The sequence below is a fragment of the Panthera tigris genome, chromosome D3, assembly GCF_018350195.1.
Source record: "Panthera tigris isolate Pti1 chromosome D3, P.tigris_Pti1_mat1.1, whole genome shotgun sequence".
Classification (NCBI taxonomy): Eukaryota; Metazoa; Chordata; class Mammalia; order Carnivora; family Felidae; genus Panthera; species Panthera tigris.
Genome location: NC_056671.1, coordinates 16,835,959 through 16,853,085, shown reverse-complemented (window position 1 = coordinate 16,853,085; position 17,127 = coordinate 16,835,959). Strand labels below are relative to the sequence as shown.

At 48.8% G+C, this 17,127-nt stretch overlaps 1 long non-coding RNA gene across 1 annotated transcript; it reads left to right on the top strand.

The window, feature by feature from the left end:
* On the top strand, positions 1-2,579 carry LOC122232664. The gene is made up of 3 exons (XR_006210036.1): positions 1-94; positions 1,764-1,880; positions 2,148-2,579. It is a non-coding gene; the product is annotated as an uncharacterized LOC122232664 (long non-coding RNA).
* Positions 2,580-17,127: the final 14,548 nt, after the last annotated feature.

Below are 17,127 nucleotides of genomic sequence, written 5' to 3'. Positions count from 1 at the left end.
AACCACCAGGGACAGGAAGACTCCCCGGGACACAGAGCAGAGTGGAGACTGGAGATCACCGCTGCAGGGCAGACCAGACCACCACACAATGGAGGTGACTATGATTTAAAAAAAATTTTTTTTAATGTTTATTTATTTTTGAGAGAGAGAGACAGAGCACGAGCTGGGTAGGAGCAGAGAGAGAGGGAGACACAGAATCTGAAACAGGCTCCAGGCTCTGAGCTGTCAGCACAGAGCCCGACGCGGGGCTCGAACTCACAGCGGTGAGATCGTGACCTGAGCGGAAGCTGGACGCTTAACTGACTGAGCCACCCAGGTGCCCCGAGGTGACTGTGATTTTGATGATGTAAGAAAAATATATTTGGTCCTCGTCCCTGGATTCTGGCATAGAGCCCCTAAATCCTTGTAAAACGGAGTGATGGGGTGATAGGAATATCTTCTGTTACAATCTTTGACCTTAGTCCCGGTTCCAGACTTCAGACCTTCCAAGATCTTTGGAATCTCCAAAGTGATAAAACTGTCTTTTTGTATGTTAAGGAGATGACTGATGGCTGGGGGGGAGCGGGGATGGGGGGAGTGGAGGGGGAGGAGGGGCACTATGGGGGCTCATCACCAGAAAGACCAACTCAGGATTAGAGGATTGGAAATTTCAGCCCCACCTTCCTCACCCCCACCCCTGACCTCTGAGGAGGGACGAGGGGCTGCCCACTGAGCTAATCCTCAAAGGCCAATGATTCAACCACCCATACCTACATAACGAAACCTCCATTAAAACCCTAAATGAGAGAGCGTTGGGAGAGCTTGGCAGGTTGGTGAACATATCCATGCACCACAAAGGTGGTGCCCCCCAACTCCATGGGGACAGAAGCTTCTGTACTTGGGACCATTTCAAATCCCGCCCTATGTCCCTCTTCCTCTGGCTGCTTACATGCATCGTTTATAATATCCTTTCCAATAAACCAGTGATAGTGAGTAAAATGTTTCCCTGAATCCTATGAGCTGTTACAACAGAATACTGAGCCTAAGGACAGGGTCCTGGGAGCTTCTGATTTGAGGCCAAGCCGGACAGAAGCGTGGGTACCCTGGGAACCCAGTACCTGTGACTGGCGTCCGAGGTGGGGGCAGTATCGCGGGACTAAGCCCTTAGTCTATGGGGTCTGCACCAACCCTGGGTAGTTAGCGTCAGAACCGAATTAAAGGCTGAGACTCCTAGAGTCTCACACAGTACATCTACCTACAGTTCACTGAACAAAATGCAGTCACGTGGCCACACCTAGATGTAAGAGAAGCCGGGATAGGCCTTTAGACAAGATCAGGATCCTGTTACTAAGGAAAAATGGAAACAAAGCATATTGGATGCGTAACTAGCTACAAATGATAACAATAACACCTCCATTTATTCCGCGCTTACTATGTGCCAGACGCAGTGCACCAGTGTGGCCTGGTCAAACCAGATTGACCTCTGCCCCTTCCGTAGCCAGGGAAACACACACACACACACACACACACACACACACACGCACGCACAAAGACAGAGGAGCCATTTGGGCATGGCCCCTTAACTGTGAGCAGCTGATGTGAGAAGTCTTTGTAATGTGACCCCAAGCAGGGAGGGGGAATGTTCCCTTAGCATAATAAGGTCAGGGTTACCGGTTCTCCTGAAATGGAATCAAAATGCTGTGACTTGGGGAAATATTAATTTCCAAGCAGAAGACTGGGGGGAATGTTTTCAGAAGGAAATTAATCTCTGTGGTTTGAGATAGGTTTGATTGTAAATACACTGAGAGAAGACTGGCCGCCCCTCTCTGGCATGGAAACCCCCGTCGCTCCAGCCGACCCCATCCTCCCCGCGCTCCTGCCCCCAGAGGAGTCAACAGATGGTGAGACCAAAGTCCCTCTGTTCCCCTCTGCGAGTCAGCAGAAACTCCGAGAAGAGAGGCTTTTGATAGTCAGCAGACTCCCAGAACTGCGCACTTAGCAATTTACAAAAAGGGGCTTCGGTGGGGACTCTGACACCTTTACAGAAATGGGTGATGGCCAGAGTGGCAGGAGGAGGGGAGGGCGGGAGCTGTGCAAAGGTAGGAGACAGAAGTAGGCGGGCGGGGAGGAAGGGAACATCACAGGGCTGCCATTTTGCACAACTCCAGGGTCACGCCCCCCACAGAGAAGAGAGGCCAGTGCCGGTTCTAAAGGCCCGTTGAAAGGAGATTACGCGGGACCCTCCAGGCAGGTTGGCGGGAGAAGGAGCTGGGAGAGACGATGGCTGACACAGAGCCCATCCTCTGGGGAGTGGAAGCTATCCCAAGATTTGGGGGGCCTGAGGATCGGCTATGGAGGCAAAACCCCAGGAGGCTTGATCCTGGGTAGGAGCGGCCGGTCTGAACCAAGACACCTGCACCAAAGCTTGGCACAGGGTCTTGCCAGCCTTGGGGGGGGGGGGGTGTTCCACAGGCTTGAACAGAGGGCATATTAGCGTAACCAGTGTAGACCAAAGGCCGGAAGGCCCCCCTCAACCAAAAATCCCGCAACCTTTGTACCAGACTGAAAAGAAGAAGCCGAGTTATGACCCAGCATGAAACGCCGCCCTCTGAACACAGACAAGTCTTGGGTCAGGAATAATTGGAAAATTTCAGAAAAATAAAGTGTTGTTCCCTAGCATCTGTGGTGGAAATTCATACCTGCCCCAAATTGCAAGGAAAGGAGGTGTTATTTTAGGTGGACAGCCAGACCCTTCTGCAATGAGTTGGCAAAACTCAAGGAGAGGGACACAATCTTCCACAAGACCACCCTCATCTCACACCGGCTGCAAGTTTGGGGGTCCCCAGGCCACCCTCACTTTTGCCCTTTTTATATTTCAGGAACGAACGGGGAAATGGAAAAAAAAAAATGAAAAGGCCAAGGCTGATCAAAAGTGTAGTTCTGGAAACAAGGGAAGCAAAGTTAAAGCTATAAAGGATGATTTTTAGCCTGGATTAAAATTCTCCAGGGCGCCTGGGTGGCTCAGTCAAGTTAAGCATCTGGCTCTTGATTTCAGCTCGGGTCATGATCTCAGGTCATGATCTCTTGATCGTGAGATCAAACCCCAAGTCTGGCTCCGTGTGGAGCGTGGAACCTGCTTGGGATTATAAATAAATTAAACAAACAAACAAACAAACCTCAAATCAAATCAAATCAAATCAATTCTCCATCTTCTCCCCAGAAAACTTATCCATCCACAGCCTTCCCTAGGGCAGCTAAGGACAACTCCATGGCATCATTAGGCCCTCAGGTTCTCGCCATATTCCTTCTCAGCCGTCCATAGCACGAGCCTCCCTGATTGGCGATTCCCCTCATGGTGACAAAGTGGCTGCCACCACTCACTGAGGCATGTTGGCCTAGCGGGGGAAGAAGCAGAGGGAGGAGCTGCTTACACCGTTTTGGTTCGGCCAGCTCTGAATCGATTGATCGAGGGCGAAAGGAGAAAGAATTACCACAATTGACTTAGGCCAGTGGTTCACAAAATGCAGGTGAGGACCAGCGGCATCCGCCTCACCTGAGAACCTGTTAGAAATGCAAATCTTCCAGCCAACCCAGGGAGCCAGCGTTTCCTAAGCCCTGCAGGGGATTCTGAAGCAGGCTCAAACTGGAGAACCGCTGCCTTAAGGAAAGGTCTTCGCCACCATACTCAAGGTCCAGGCGTGTGGGTGGCTTCGGAGGAAGGTAGGTGAGGCGGCATGAGGTCAGGGAGAGGGAAAGAAAGCCCTCGTAATAAGATGACAAGGACAATATGGACTCAGGAGTCCCCATCTGCGGTAAAGATCAGTAAGACCGGAGTCTCTTCTGTTATGACCCCCAAAGGAAAGGGATCAACCCAATGGACAGAGCAAGCATCTACACGTGCACTAGGCCATTGGATCTCACAGCTGTCCTTTATTTATTTATTTATAAATTAAAGAAAAAATTTTGGTTTTTTCTTAAAAAAATTTTTTTTTAATTTTTAAAAATGTTTGTCATTTATTTTTGAGGGAGAGAGAGACAGAGCAGGAGCAGGGGAGAAGCAGAGAGAGAGAGGGAGACACAGAATCTGAAGCAGGCTCCAGGCTCCGAGCTGGCAAGCACAGAGTCTGATGCGGGACTCGAACCCACAAACCGCGAGATCATGCCCTGAGCCGAAGGAGAACGCTTAACAGACTGAGCCACCCAAGTGCCCCTCACAGCTGTCCTTTAAAAGAGATGTTATTTTTTTTTTTAATTTTTTTTAACGTTTATTTATTTTTGAGACAGAGAGAGACAGCGCGTGAACAGGGGAGGGGCAGAGAGAGAGGGAGACAGAGAATCCGAAACAGGCTCCAGGCTCTGAGCCGTCAGCACAGAGCCCGACACGGGGCTCGAACTCACAGACCGCGAGATCATGACCTGAGCCGAAGTCAGACACCCAACCGACCGAGCCACCCAGGCGCCCCTAAAAGAGATGTTATGAAATGCTCATTTTAGCCATGATGAAACTGAGGTTCAGGAAAGTCAAGGTTGCACAGCTATACACAGCCACCCACCTGGGTCCTACCCTCTATGCCACCTGAGATGGCCAGTCTCTCGTCCATGGGACCGGTCACTTACCACTGGCGGGGCAATGGGAACAGCTATCAACAAAGGGGAACATTTCGTGTAGAGAATTTTAACATAATGGGAAACCAGCTCAAAGTTAGTTTTTATCAAAGCGCAGTAGCAGTTTTTTATTACCAAAATGCAGCAGAAGTTCTCACCAATGCGAGTGATAAAATACTTTCCCCTCTGAGTTGGTTTAATTGTTCTGAAAACAATTGCTGCTGGGGCTTCCGGCTGGCTCAGTCAAGGTGGAGCCTGCGACCCTTGACCTCGGGGTTGTGAGCTCGAGATAAGTAATGCAGGGATTACTTAAAAATAAAATCTTTAAAGGGGCGCCTGGGTGGCTCGGTCCGTTGGGCGTCCGACTTCGGCTCAGGCCACGATCTCACGGTCAGTGGGTTCAAGCGCCGCGTGGGACTCTGGGCCAACGGCTCGGAGCCTGGAGCCCGCTTCGGATTCTGTGTCTCCCTCTCTCTCTGCCCCTCCCCCGCTCAAGCTCTGTCTCTGTCTCTCTCAAAAATAAATAAACATTAAAAAAAGGAATTTAAAAAATTAAAAAAATAAGTAAACATTAAAAAAATTTCTACATAAAATCTTTAAAAAATAAAATAAACAATTGCTTTAATTACTGCTGGGTTGTAATAATATAAATGATTATATAACAAATGCACACTATAAATTAAAATAGAACACAAGTAGGGGCGCCTGGGTGGCTCAGTCCATTAAGCGCGACTTGGGCTCAGGTCATGATCTCGAGATTTGTGAGTTCGAGCCCCGCGTCGGGCTCTGTGCTGACCGCTCGGAGCCTGGAGCCTGCTTCGGATTCTGTCTCCTCTTCTCTCTGCCCTGTCTCTGTCTCTCAATAATACATTAACGTTAAAAAAAACTTTTTAAAAATAGAACACAAGCGGGGCGCCTGGGTGGCGCAGTCGGTTAAGCGTCCGACTTCAGCCAGGTCACGATCTCGCGGTCTGTGAGTTCGAGCCCCGCGTCAGGCTCTGGGCTGATGGCTCGGAGCCTGGAGCCTGTTTCCGATTCTGTGTCTCCCTCTCTCTCTGCCCCTCCCCCGTTCATGCTCTGTCTCTCTCTGTCCCAAAAATAAATTAAAAAAAAAAAAAAAAAGTTGAAAAAAAAAAATAGAACACAAGTAATATAAACGTAAAACTAGCACTTTGAAATAACTTACCTTTTTTTTTTTTTTTTAAATAAACATCGTAGAGTACTCGTAGGGAAGTTAATTCGGAGAATTCCAGTTATACAGCTGGTGGCATGGCTGGTCTCAGCTATCTTGGTTTCAAGAGTAAGTTTGTAATAATATAAAGTCATTGGGTTAAAAAAAAAAAAAAAGCAGAATACAGTGACTATACAGACGAAGAAACAGAACTCGGCCTACCTCGAATTCGGTCATTTTACGTGGCCACTTGGAATTTTTGTTTCTGCAAGATGTAACACTCTTGGTGGTCAGTGCTGATTTTAGTTCACGTATGGTGTTTTCACTCAATTCAACAGTGTCTTTAAATTGAAATGGATTCCTACTTCCTAACTGTTGACTGTTTTAAAATGAAAGAGTGAATCGAGAAATGATGATCTTTGCCGATTATCACACGATTAGTCGAAAACATTTTTATCATCTAGAGGAAGGGAGAGTTAAAAAAAATGATGTGTTCTGGGCCAAATACAGTCCCTCAAATGTCTGAAGACTATTTTCACACCACTGCTAGTTTTCTCTTCCTGGCGAAAAGGCCCTAATTTCCCTCGCCACCCCCCCCCCCGCCCCCACCCCCACTTTTGTTACCTCTGGAGCGAGGTGGGAATCTTCTAAGATCATGGCATCCAAAACAGTGGCATCTGTAGGAGAGGAGCAAACACAAACTTTTGAACTAGGTGGGTCTGGATTCAAATCCTGGATCTGGCTGTGTGACCTGGGGCAAGTCATTTTCTCTCCGAGCCTGTTTCTTCCTCCCTGCAATTTGGTTAAAGATCTTTATAATCCCTTGGGGTTTATATGAGGGTGAGATGAGCTAATGTATTATTACCTAGGTGTGATTATTCATACTCTTTCCCTCCTCTTTTTTTGTTTATTTCTTTTTCGCCATCTCTATACCCAACGTGGGACTTGAACTCCCAACCCCGAGATCAAGAGTCACATGCTCCTCTGACTGAGCCACGCAGGTGCCCCGAGAAACTGTGTTTTAAAGAAGCCTTGCTCTGCGTAGAAAAAGTGCTTACTGGGGCGCCTGGGTGGCTCAGTCGGTGAAGCGTCCGACTTCGGCTCAGGTCATGATCTCGCGGTTCGTGAGTTCAAGCCCCGTGTCGGGCTCTGTGCTGACAGCTCGCAGCCTGGAGCCTGTTTCCGATTCTGTGTGTGTCTCTCTCTCTGACCCTCCCCCGTTCATGCCCTGTCTCTCTCGGTCTCAAAAATAAATAAACGTTAAAAAAAAAATTAAAAAAGAAAAAGAGAAAGTGCTTACTCCAAAACCGCACCTATTTGAATGGCTTCAATGAAAAAGACCGTAACAAGTGCTGGCAGGGACACGGAGCTTCTGGAGCCCTGGTGCACTGCTGTTAGAAACGTAAGGGGGTACAACCACTTTGGAAAGTAGCTTGTAGTTTCTTTAAAAGTTCAATACGGGGGGCGCCTAGGTGGCGCAGTCGGTTAAGCGTCCGACTTCAGCCAGGTCACGATCTCGCGGTCCGTGAGTTCGAGCCCCGCGTCAGGCTCTGGGCTGATGGCTCGGAGCCTGGAGCCTGTTTCCGATTCTGTGTCTCCCTCTCTCTCTGCCCCTCCCCCATTCATGCTCTGTCTGTCTCTCTCTGTCCCAAAAATAAATTAAAAACGTTGAAAAAAAAAAAAAAGTTCAATACGGGGGCGCCTGGGTGGCTCAGTCGGTTGAGCGTCCGACTTCAGCTCAGGTCATGATCTCACGGCTTGTGAGTTCGAGCCCCGCGTCGGGCTCTGGGCTGATGGCTCAGAGCCTGGAGCCTGCTTCTGCTTCTGTGTCTCCCTCTCTCTCTGCCCCTCCCCCGTTCATGCTCTGTCTCTCTCTGTCCCAAAAATAAATAAACGTTAAAAAAAAAATTAAAAAAAAAAAAGTTCAATACGTAACTACCCTCTGATCCTCCCACTCCACTTCTAGGTATTTACCCATGACAAATGAAAACACCTGCCCACATGTAAACGTGTGCCACAAATGTTCGTAGTAGCCAAAAATGAGAGGTGGACCAAGAGACCATCAACCAGTGGACAGATAAACTGTGTTCTCCCCATGCAATCGAGTATGACTCGTGAATGACTCGTTCAGGCACAGCTACGTGAATGAATCTCAAAGTTATTATGCTGAGCGAGAGAAGTCAGGCAACACCGAGCACATACTGAACAATTTCGTTTATATATTTGTTTACTCCCGTGGGGTAAGCCCGATGAGAACACAGCTTCTCTTCCTTCCCGTAGTGGTCCTTTCCCCGGGGGCCAATCATGATTTGGAAGGAGAAAGACCTCAGGGAGCCCTCTGGTGGGCATTCTAAAAAAAAAAAAAAAAACAAAAAAAAAACCCAAGAGTTGACACACACACAGCCTCTTAAGACTGTATTTTTGTTGTTAAATTCCTTTCTTTTATGTTTATTTATTTATTTTTGAGAGAGAGAGCAGGGGAGGGGCAGGGAGAAAAAGAGAGAATCTCAAGCAGGCTCCATACTGCCAGTATAGAACCCGATGTGGGGCTCAAACCCACGAACCCCGAAATCATGACCTGAGCCGAAACCGAGAGTCAGATGCTCGACCAGCGGGGCCACTCAGGCGCCCCAATAGGGTCCTTTTTTAAGGAGTTCATCTGTGTCTGAATATTCTGGGATGGTAATGCAGGTAGGTTCACTTTAAGGAAACCGTCGCATAAGAGCTCAAACTTGCAGAAAAGGATTTGTTTATTCATTCCACAAATATTTACAAACTGGGTGGCTTAAGGTAACAGAAATGTTATTTCTCCCAGTTCTGGAGGCTGGAAGTCCAAGATCAAGGTGCCAGAAAGGTATGTTTCATTCTTTTTTTTTTTTTTTTTTTTAGGATTTTATTTTTAAGCAATCTCTACACCCGGTGTGGGACTTGAACTCACGACCCTGAGATCAAGAGTCTCACACTCCACTGACTGAGTCAGCCAGATGCTCCAAGGTAGGTTTCATTCTGAGGGCTCTTTTCCAGACTTGCAGGTGGCTACTTCCTCACCATGTGTTCACCTGTCCTTTTTGCGGGAGAGAATGAGCTCTCTGGTGTCTCTTAGAAGGACACTAATCCCATTGGATCAGAGCCCCATCCTTATGACCTCACTTGACCTTAATTACTTCTGTAAAGGCCTTATCTTCAAATACCATTCACTGCGGATTAGGGCTTCAACTTGTGAATCTGTGAATTTAAGTGAGGGGAGGCAAACATTCAGTCGTTAGCAGTTATCATCCCCATTTTACAGGTGAGGAAGATAAAGGACTGGGTACTTACAGTGGTAAATAAATGAACGCTAATCCCACCCTCTTGAGCTTACGGCCTGGTGGGAGAGACCAATGTTAAATCACAAAATTAGCTCGTCACCATGGAGAAAAAGCAGAGAGAGTCCATGAGGGTAGGGCCCGTGGAACCGCGTCTAGAATGGGGAGTCAGAGAGAGAGATTTTCCTGAGGAAGTGCTGGGTGGGCCTTTCTGTAGCGTGGAAAGGCTGTGTGGAACAAGGCACATTCTAGAAATTAAGGAAGTGTGGACAGGATGAAGAAAGCCATGAAGGGCGAGGAGGCTGGAGAAGTGAGCTGGGGCCAGACCCCACGAGCAGGGAGAGGGTTTAGATTGGCCCTTAAAGCAATGGGGAGCCACTGAAGGCTTTAAGAAGAAGAGAAACATCATGGTATTTACAGTTTTGGGTTTTTTTTAATGAGGGTAAGAGTTATTTATTTATTTATTTTTAATGTTTATTTTTTATTTAAAAAAATTTTTAATGTTTATTTATTTTTGAGACAGAGGGAGACAGAACACGAGTGGTGGGGGGCAGGGAGAGAGGGAGACACAGAATCTGAAACAGGCTCCAGGCTCTGAGCTGTCAGCACAAAGCCTGACGCGGGCTTGAACCCACCAACCGTGAGATCATGACCTGAGCCAAAGTCGGACGCTCAGCCGACTGAGCCACCCAGGCGCCCCAATGTTTATTTTTGAGAGAAAGAGACAGAGACAGAGCATGAATGGGGGACAGGCAGACGGAGAGGGAGACACAGAATCTGAAGCAGGCTCCAGGCTCTGAGCTGTCAGCACAGAGCCGGACACAGGGCTTGAACCCACGAACCACGAGACCGTGATGTGAGCCGAAGTCGGATGCTTCACCGACTGAGCCATCCAGGTGCCCCAGGATATAAATTTTGGGGGGGAGAGTCATCTAGGTGGGTTAAGGGTGGAGTGGCGGATGGGAGGACCTCTTCTCTAGGGCTCCTTTAATTTTTTTTTTCAACGTTTTTTATTTATTTTGGGGACAGAGAGAGACAGAGCATGAACGGGGGAGGGGCAGAGAGAGAGGGAGACACAGAATCGGAAACAGGCTCCAGGCTCCGAGCCATCAGCCCAGAGCCTGACGCGGGGCTCGAACTCACGGACCGCGAGATCGTGACCTGAGCTGAAGTTGGACGCTTAACCGACTGCGCCACCCAGGCGCCCCACTAGGGCTCCTTTAAATGGACACCCTGACCTCCAGTTTACCATCCCCTCTCCCCCCACCCAGCATAAACATCTTGCCTCAGTTTACACAAAACTTATCTGGAGGGCACCAGTGTATGAAAAGTCAGGGCAGAATCAATCACAAAGGAAAGGGAACGAGGAAAAGCCTGAGTACCTACTATGCGCTACTTCATTTAAGCTCATTCATTCATTCAGAGGAGCCCCCCCACCATGAGGCGTGGATCAGAAACAAAGCCGAGGGTTCACTGCACCCCCTTCCCTTCCTGGGCCCTGGCTAGACCACGTTTCCAAGCGCCCTTGCATCTAGGGAGGGCCGTGTGCCTTGTGCTGCCAGTAGAGCGTGGCTGGAAAGGATGTCCACTCCACCCTGCCTGGCCCGGAAACATCCCGCCCCACCTCTCATGTTCTCTCTCCCGGCCACATGGAAGGGAACAAAGGAGTTTAAGACGGTGAACCCTTATGATGGAAAGCAACCCCATCCCTGAGTCTATCACTTGGCAGAAGGCTTGTCTACCTAGCCAGGAACATCTGCATCAGACTTGGCACAAGAGAGAAATGAACCGTGGTTGGGTTAAGCCAGTGAGACTTCGTAGTTGTTTGTTTCAGCAGCGAGCCAATCTTGATTAACACAGGGCGTCTGCGGGTGTCCTCGTTTTATAGATGAGGAAACAGAGGTCCAGGGAAGTTAAGTAAATTAAGGCCACGCTGTTCAGAAAGAGTATAGCAAGAGTCCTCCCCACCCCCAGCCCGGTGACGGTTGTTCCCACTTTCCCTCCACCGTCAAAGTGATCCTTCGGTGAATATACTTACGGCTAAACCTTGGTGCATAATCCTCGATTTTCCTTTAGGATGCGTTCTTAGTGACGGAATTTCTAGGTCGAAGTGTTTGCGTACTTTTATGGGAGGGGGTGGCTGTGGAATATATATAGCCGAATAAGTCCCACACCGGTTCCTCTGCCTTATGCTGGCTCCTAAGTGGGTGGCTGATGATTGGGAGGGTCCTTGAGATTTCTCTGACTTCTGTGGCCTCCATGTAAGGCATCAAGAAAGCTGGAGTCCAGAGCTTCCGGCTGCGTGTGAACCTAATGAAATCAAGCAAGGAAGCAACCTGCTAGGTAAGCAAGCCAGCTGGCCAGGGGTTCTCGTACAAGTACCACGGATAGGTATTCCCCTTTCACGGACGTTTAGGTTGTTTCCCACCTCTTGGTATCATGAGCACTGAAGCAAGGAACACCCTTCACCAAATATTGGTTAAGCTCCCCCAAGGTGCCCGGTGGATAATGAGGATAAGGTAGAAAATGACACAGATGTGGTTTGTGCCCTTGGAGAACTTAAGGTCAAGTGAGGAAGAGACAATTGACAGTCAACAAACCAGTGAAATATGCAGGGGCACAAAGGGAAGTGCATGATGCCTTGGGAGTACCGATGGGGTGCCCAGTCACAGGGTCAGTGCCAAAGGGGACTTGGGGAAGGGCATAGCCTTCCTCCCCATCATTTCTATCAGCAGAAGCCGGGAGGGGATGTATGTGATATTGACACGGACAATTTTTCAGTCTCACGTAAAATGTGATTATCTTAGGCTGAGTCTGAGGCAGGTGCCAGTGAAGGAGTGAGGGAAGCAGGATGGGGTGGGAGAGGGGCTAGAGAAAGTCTAGCCTTGGCCTGATTTACCACAGCTGGGGCAGAGGGCGGGGTGCCCTGGAGTCTAAACTACACCATAGATTTGTCCCACACTGAGGCATGACGTCCAGTCTTTTGCGTCCCTGTATCAGTCGTTGTCTGCAGGCTGCTGGGAGGGGGAGCAGTAGGAGGTGCTGGAACCTCCTAGGTGAGGCAGGACCCCGTAGATGAAGGCAATTCTCTGGCAAAAGAAGCAGCAATGCTCCTAGTGTCTGGACAATGGATGCTGGGAAGAGGGGCCCGAACAGAATACCAACAGCATCTTCTACAGCTGCCAAAGTGCAGCCTCAAGGCAACCCCCCCAGCCTTGCCCTGCTGAACCCGATTGCCCCATCTTCAAGGTCACAGAAGGCTTGTCTGCAAATATGAGTGATTTTTCCCAGGGGACCTAAGGGATGATGAGGAGTTTGCAGACAGAAGAGAGGAAGGAGCAGGAAGAAGGCTCCCAACCAAAAGCCAGCACTTGCAGAAGCATGGAGGTGGGAAGGATCATAGCTCGTTTGAGGAACCGAGACCCAGCCAGGGAAGCAGAAGTACAGACACCCTCGGGTGACCGCGGGGCTGGAAGTGGGGTACAGATTGTGCCGGGTCTTCAACTTTATCCTCAGGGTAATGGGGAGCCACTGGAGGTTTACAACAAAGGAATGACATGACCTGACTTCCATGTTCAAAGGACCCCTCTGGCTGCTGTGAGAACAGACCCTTGGGGGCCAAGGGCAGGAGCTTGGACTCCAGCGTGGGTGTTAGTGGTCTGGTTCAGGCAAGAAGTAATGGTGTCCACACAAAAACTGTACACGTGTTCATCGTAGCCTTGTTCATAACGCCCCCAAACTGGAAATAACACGAATGTCTGTCCACTGGCGAATTGATACACAAAATGTGGTCTAACCATACGATGGAATATCTGGCCATAAAAAAAAACGAGGAAGTACTGACGTGTGATACGATGTGAATGAAACTTGAAAACCTTACGCTAAGTGAAAGAAGCCAGAAACAAAAAGACCATGTATTCTGTGATTCCATTTATATGAAATGTCCAGAGTAGGCAAATCCTAGAGGCAGAATTTAGATAAGAGGTTAACCAGGGCTAGGGGGAGAGACCATGGGAGGGTGCGATTGCTAACAGATGAGGGGGGTTCTTTTGGGGGTGATGAAAATAATTTGGAAGTTAGATGGTGATGATATGGCCCAAGTTGGTGACTATATTAAATTCACTGAATTTTAAAAGGTGAAGTTTTTAGTACGTTGGGATGGTTGATCTTATGTGTTATGCCAACTCGGCTAAGCGATGCCCAGATAGCCAGTGAAACATTACTTCTGGATTTGTCTTGTGAGGGTTTTTCTGGAGGAGATTAGTATTTAAATTAATGAGCTGAATAAAGCAAGTAGCCTTCCTCAATGTGGGTGGGCATCACCCAACCCGCTGAGGGCCTGAATAGCACAGAAAAGATGGAGGAAGGGAGAATTTACTTTCTCTGCTTGAGCCGGGACGGCTATCTTCTCCTGCCCTCAGACCCTGGTGCCCCTGCTTCTGGGCCTTTTGGACTCAGATCGGAACTAGACCATCTACACCCCTGGTTCTCAGGCTTTCAGACTCAGATTGAATTATACCATGGACTTTCCTGCAGATGGCAGATCATGGGACTTCTCAGCCTCCATAACCATGTGAGTTAGTTCCTAGAATAGATCTCCTTTTTTAAAAAAGTTTATTTGCTTATTTAAGTAATCTCGACACCTAATATGGCTCAAACTCACAACCCTGAGATCAAGAGTCACACGCCCTTCTGACTGAGCCAGCCGGGCACCTCATACATCTCCTCTTACGTGTATCTATACCGATACCTACCCCATCGCTGTCTTTATCCCTACCCCTATCGGTGTTGTTTCTCTAGAGAACCTCGGCTAACGTATATGTGAACTATATCCCAACCAGAAGGAAGGGGAGGGGAGAAGGGGAAGGGAGACTCGGACCCAGTGGAGGAAAGTGGCTGGATCTGGGACGTATTTTGAAGATGGGTTACTTCAGGGGACAGAGTGGGGCAGAGGGTGGCTCTGTAGGAGTCCCTGCTTCCCTCAAATGTAATACTGGCAGGGGAACAGAAGCAGCCGCAAGCAGAGAGCCCGTAGCAGGGAGACCCCGGCTCCACAGTCTGAGCTGCTCAGAGAATAGAGACCATGCAGCTCTGGGATTCAGAAAGTCTGATTTTTTTTTTCTTTTTAAGAGAGAGAGCAAGAGCGTGAGCAGGGAAGAGAGGCAGAGAGAGACAGAGAATCTTAAGCAGGCTCCATACTCAGCGTGGAGCTGGGTCCCACGACCCTGGGATCACGACCTGCACTGACATCAAGAGTTAGGGGCGCCTGGGTGGCTCAGTCGGTTGGGCGTCCGACTTCAGCTCAGGTCACGATCTCGCGGTCCGCGGGTTCGTGCCCCGCGTCGGGCTCTGGGCTGATGGCTCAGAGCCTAGATCCTGCTTCCGATTCTGTGTTTCCCTCTCTCTCTGCCCCTCCCCCGTTCATGCTGTGTCTCTCTCTGTTTCAAAAATAAATAAACGTTAAAAAAATTAAAAAAAAAAAAAGAGTTAGACGCTCAACCGACTGAGCCACCCAGTAACCCCAGAAAGACTCAGAGTTTGAAGCCTCCCCTCACCGGCTTCTTGGCTGCCTGTCATTCTACACATAGCTTGCCCTCCTGGGCCTCTGGAGGGACTGGAGGGGTGAGTCTATGAGGCTCTGAGCCGCCTTCCCAGCATTCCTCAGCACCTTGTAATCTGAGTGCATCATCACAAGCTCCAGGCAGCACTGACACCTGCCAGAGTCCACATGCGGACTTCTCAGCGTGGTTTCAGAGTCCCCAGGTACAAACCCGACCGCGCCCAGCCAACCCCCGCTCTTAAACGGCACAGCCCGGCTTCAGAGGAGCGTTTTCCCTCCGTGACCTCACCTCAGTGCCACTGCTTCTGGAGCCCAACCCTGTCCCCAGTTCACCTCCAGAATCACTCCGGCCTCCTGTCTCTGCTAAGTTCGAATTCTGCTGCTGCCACGTCCTAGCTGCATGACCTTGGGCGAATGTCGTGCTCCCTGAGCCTCCGTTCCTTCATCTGCATCATGAGGATTCAGTGAGATCTTAATGGTGCCTGAAGTGTTCAACCCAGGACTTGGCCCGTGGCAATGCCCACTAATTGTTAGGTATGGTTTTTACATTTTAAAAGCCATTTTATTGTATAATATTTGATGTATACCATGTAACCTCTTCATTCCAAAGACACTTATTGAGGACCTATGGGGTACCAGCCCTGCTGTGGATGCCGGGGACACGGCAGGGATGAAAACGGACCCAATTGCTGCTTCTGTACCTCGCACAGAGAGAATCCACAAACAAAAACACTGACGCTTTTCGTCTTTCAGATGGTAATAAGCTTTCCAGAAAAAAAAATAATAATAAAAATAAAGCAGGAGAGGGGCGAAGGAGCACAGCGTGGATATGATTTTGAATGGTGTGACTATAAAAAGCTTCATTGAGGAGGAAACTCTTGAGCAAAACCTTGAAATATGTTATAAAGCCTAATCACAAAATAAACATTATCTGGGAACCCAACCCCTGATTTATGAGCTAGAATATTATCACTCCTGAAGCTCAGGTTTTTGTTTTGTTTTGATAGTCCGGCTCTCCCCCCACTGAATAAAGCACTGCGTCTCAAGCTTGCACATGCACCGCGATCACCTGGGGATCTGGTGAAAAATGCAGGCCAGGCCCAAGGCTCTGCATTTCCAACAACAAAGCTATGGCTTTCGTATTAATTATCTCTAGTTCTCCCTTATGGCCTAACCCCGCTTAAGCCTTCTTATGATGTTCCTTCACCTTCCTCTCTCCCCTCCACCACGATGCCTTCTTGCCTGCCACACCCCACATTTCTCTCCTTTCTCGTGACTTCTGAAGCCTTTTACAGCTCAGTTAGAAAGCCCGAGTCAGGAGGTCAACATGTGGCTTGACCACAAGCTCTATGTGTGGCTTTGAGCAAGCCATTGGCCTGCTTGGTGCCTCAGTTTTCCCATTCTGAAAGTGGAAGACAAGAGGCTCTTCAAGACCCCTTCCGGCTTAGACTATGGGTCGGACGGTAGGTGTGTGTATGTGTGGCTTCCCAGCATCTGAACCTCATACCTGTGTTTGGGAGGGGTCCACCTTCTGGATCAAACATCAGATTTTCTATGAAATAAAAGTATCAGATATTCATTCTCACCAAGCTGGATCACTTGGCTGGAACTTCTGGAAGCACAGGGTGAGGGCTACCTACGAGGAGAGATGATTTAGGCTTCATGGGGCCTCTGATGCTCAGCGATGGCCACAGGCTATTTGTGGCAAAATCCTTAGGCGTCATTCCATCCATCTCCCTCCCCTGGGTTTCTGCCAATTTTCTGCTTCTATTTCTCTCACCGGTTCTCTAAGCTTCCAGATACCCTTCTAACAAATTCCTTTCTGCCTGAGTTACCTAGAAATGGATTCTGTTGTTGGCAGCTAATGAGCTCAGACCTTCAAGTAGTCCTGTGTTACAACCATGTGTCTTTCTCTTTTTTTTTTTTAACTGTGTCTTTTCTTCAAGAGTGGCATGCCTTTTGGGTGTGCGTGTCTTATGTCTTCCCATCTCTAACCTTCCCTCCCCCGATAGAGGGGTATCTTGAGGGCCCACAGTGCAAAACTAGACATGGGATCCTTTCCAAGATTGTGGAGCATCTTCTAGTTCAGAGGGCCAAATTGTCAGCCTGATACAGCCAGAAGTAAAAATGCTTTGTTTGTTTGTTTTAAACAAATGGCTTTTATTTATTATTTTTTAATGTTATTATTATTTTTAATGTTTATTTATTTTTGAGAGAGACAGAGACAGAACGCAAGTGGGTTAGGGGCAGAGAGAGAGGGAGACACAGAATCCGAAGCAGGCTCCAGGCTCTGAGCTATCGGCACAGAGCTCGACGCAGGCCTTGAACTCACAAACTGTGAGATCATGATCTGAGCCGACATCGGACGCTCAACCGACTGAGCCACCCGGGCGCCCCTAATGTTATTTATTTTGAGAGAGACAGAGACAGCGGGAGCAGGGGAGGGGCAGAGAGAGAGAGAGAAACAGAATCCCAAGCAGGCTCCACACCGTCAGCGCAGAGCCCGA